This window comes from Palaemon carinicauda, chromosome 18 (assembly GCF_036898095.1).
Source record: "Palaemon carinicauda isolate YSFRI2023 chromosome 18, ASM3689809v2, whole genome shotgun sequence".
In the NCBI taxonomy this organism is placed as follows: Eukaryota; Metazoa; Arthropoda; class Malacostraca; order Decapoda; family Palaemonidae; genus Palaemon; species Palaemon carinicauda.
In genome coordinates this window covers 88,018,951-88,022,824 of record NC_090742.1, presented here as the reverse complement: position 1 = coordinate 88,022,824, position 3,874 = coordinate 88,018,951, and positions in this window count along the sequence as shown.

The following is a 3,874-nucleotide window of genomic DNA, read 5'->3' as shown; positions in this document are numbered from 1 at the left end:
TATGATGATGATGATTATGATTAGAACGACCACCCCAATCACTGAGGCAGTTATGGCAAATTGCCACCCAGCGGACTGTTGATCTGAGCTGTGTTAGTGTGTACTGTGCCGTAAAGACAGTTCGGCTTTCTGTGAACGAGTGTTGGTCTCGTAAGATTATATATATATACACATATCTATTTTTGGTGTTGGTGGTGTGCGGTTAATGTTAAGTTTTGATAGTTTTTTTTGGTTTATATGATTGGTGTTTTGGTTATTATATATATAGTATTAAGTTTTGATTAGTTTTAAGTGTTTATTTTGATTGCGGATAGTTTATGATTTATTTTAGTTCAAGAAATATAGTTTTAAGGATATGTTTGGTTTCAATTTCGTCCTTTTTGTCTAAGAGTCTGGTTGTAGATTACGTAAGGGGAAAGTTTGTTTTGTGGAGACCATTGTCAGTAAGTGTGATTCAGGGTGTGGGGGTTGTCCTTGCAACATCCCGCCACATTATTTTGGCGCCCGAACAGGGACTGCCGAGGTGGGATAGAAGCTGGACTGTTGGACGAAGGACGGAATTAGGATTAAGGTTGATGAAAAATGGAGGAGCAATTAAGGGTTTTGAGGGAGGAATTGCGGCTGAGTAAGGAGCGTGAGGAGAGGTTGCTTGTAGAGAATGAGAGGTTGCACTGGGAGAATGAGGCGATGCAGAAGGAGCTTAGGGAGTTAAAGGGAACTGTAGAGAGAGTGGAAGAATGTGTTGAGATGAGGATGAAAGAGAATGAGGAACGGATGGAGAACCGATTGGAAGCTATGATGGGGCAAGTCATGGGGATGATGAAAACTATAATGGGTGAAGGTGCAGTCGGAGGAGTGTCCTCAGCTTCGGGTAATGGGTTGATAGTGGATGAGAAGGCTAAGGCTAGTGATAATGGGAAAGGAAGTGATAGTGATAGTAATAGTAATAGTGATAGGGAGATTGAAGATAAGGGAATTAGGCATAGTAAGGATGAACAGAAAGGTGAGAGGAAAGATGAAAGGAAAGGTAAAAGTGATGTGAAGAAAGAGAAGAAAAAATATCAGGCTGATAGCAAGGACGATCGTGAATGGGTGAAAGTAGTAAGTACGAAAAAGGGTAAGAAGGGAATGGTTAAGGATAGGAATTTAAGTGTGGAAGTGGATTCATTATATTCAAATGAGGAAGAAGGTAACAAGGGAGTAGACAGTGATGATAGCAGTGAGAATGAACGTGATGTGTGTAAGACTGTGTTTATGAGAGAGGTACCTCGGTGTGGAAGGTTCAATGAGCATAGCAGTAGGGATGTATATGATTTTTTCAAGGAGTATGAGAGGTATTGTCAGGATAAGTATGGTGATAGTAAAAGAGTTTGGGCTAGGGAGTTAGGAGAATATTTGACTGGGTATTTGTTGACGATGTATGGAGTGATAATGAGTGTAGGGGACGTTGATTATGAAAGTGTGAAAAAGAGAATAATTGAGCAGGTAAAACGTATGAAAGGGAGTGTTAAGTATAAGCGTAAGAATGATTTTGATGAAGCAAGGATGAATGCAGGAGAAGCTATATCAATGTACGTATGTAGGTTGGAAACGTTAGCTAGGAAGAAGTATGGGGATGAAGGCATAAATGAGAATAAGGAGTTAATGAGGAAGTTTTTGGCAACAGTACCTGAGAATGTGTGTGAATTTATCAATTTGAAACGCAAAGAGAAAATGAGGTGGACGCAAGAGAGATTGACATGGGATGATATACTAGAGATAGTTGAGGATTATGAGTTAGATAGGTGCATGAAAGAAAGTAAATCTGTGAGTGTAAGAACTGGAATGGAAGAAAGTGTAATAGAATTTGATAGTTATAAGGATGCAATTTTGAGAGGACCAATGAGGGTAGCTGATAATGTAGTAGATAGGAGTGTTAGGGCAAGTAATGTGGGAATACCTGTAAGGACAAATGAAGGATTTAGGCAGGGTAATTGGCGCAATAGGGGTAGGAGTGTGAGTGCACATCGAGGTATGTCAGATAGCCTTGTCCGTGATGAAAAGTGTTATAGGTGTGGGAAAGTAGGTCATAAGAAGAATGAATGTAGATGGGCATTAGGAGCATGTTTCGGGTGTGGAGAGACAGGGCATCGTATTAGCGACTGTAAGAAAGAGAAAGTGATTAAGTGTTATCGGTGTGGTATGACTGGGCACGTAGCAAGTGGATGTAGGAGCAATCATATGAATGTGATTTGTGGTAATTGTGGTAAGGATGGTCATTATGCTAGAATGTGCAAGGAGCCGCGGGGTAAGTGTACTGAATGTGGTGCAGATGGGCATATAACTAGGGTTTGTAGAAAGAAGGGATCAAGTCAGCCAGGATGTTCGGGAAACTAGAGTGTGAGAGGGTTCAGCTGGGTGAGTCCTCCGGTGTGTGTGGAAGGAATAGGATCAATGTTTGTGAGAATGGGATGAATAATTGGTTAGAAATGAGCAAGTATGAATCTAGTATGCATGAAAAGTTAGGGCTGGAAAATAAACAATTAGTGTTAGTTGAATATAGGAAAAAGAGGCGTTTGAAAGTTTTATGTAAGGATGAAAAAAGGGAAAATTTTATAAGTAAAAGTGAGAATAGAAATAAGTATGACAAGGGTGTAAATGTGCAAGTGTGTATGGAAGATAAATGTGTTAATACAGATGAATCATGGCTGAGTATGAATGATACCTATAGTGTGTGTGGCTTTTCCTTAGGTGATGTAAAAGAAAGGATGACGAATGCGAGAATGAGAGACAGGAGAATGATAAGTAGCATGAATGAATCTTTTGCTAAAGTTGAGAATGTTTTTGATGAAATGGATGAACTGTTTACAGAAATGAGTGTAATTATAGGGCCAAACGAGAACGAGGTAGATGGGATTGTACATGATATATTAGATGATAGGGATTTAGATAGGAATGCTGTTAATGTAGCGAATGATTGTGATAAGGAAGAAGTGAATGAGAGAGTATATGGGGGCCCAGTTACTCGGAGTAGAGGTCCCGTTCCCGACTGCGACTGGGTTATGAAAAAAATAATGTAAGTGCTGTGTGAGAAGGATTTGGCAAAGTAAGGGGGGAGGAATGTGGAGGAGTTATTTTTGCTTTATTTTTATTTTTTTGTTTTTGCCAAATCCTGTGAGAGTGAGAGAGAGAGAGAGAGAGAGAGAGAGAGAGAGAGAGAGAGAGAGAGAGAGAGAGAGAGATATTTTGTTAGCGAGCGAAAGTAGTTAGGTTAACGATCGTTTGTGGTGAGAAAGACTGTTGGTTTAAATGAGATTGTTTGTTTACATTTTTTAGTTAGGTTACGACAGTGGTGAATGTTTCGGAGCGAATGCTTTTTTTATTTGACTGCAGCTTGAGACAGTTCGTTTGTGAATGCTGGATTATATTTTATATCCTTTTTCGACCAGTGAGAAAGTGTTTATATATTTCAAAAGCCGTGATTCCTCCTTTGGTGAGGCTAACTCCTTTGGAGAGACTCGAGTTTTGAAAGTGGATTATTGTTGATGACCTGGCCTGTATACGATTTTTTTGGACTGTTTTATTGGATTGCTGAACTGTTGATGACCTAGGCCTGTGAATTGAGATTGCTGATAATGATGATGTTTATGATGATGATGATTATGATTAGAACGACCACCTCAATCACTGAGGCAGTTATGGCAAATTGCCACCCAGCGGACTGTTGATCTGAGCTGTGTTAGTGTGTACTGTGCCGTAAAGACAGTTCGGCTTTCTGTGAACGAGTGTTGGTCTCGTAAGATTATATATATATACACATATCTATTTTTGGTGTTGGTGGTGTGCGGTTAATGTTAAGTTTTGATAGTTTTTTTTGGTTTATATGATTGGTGTT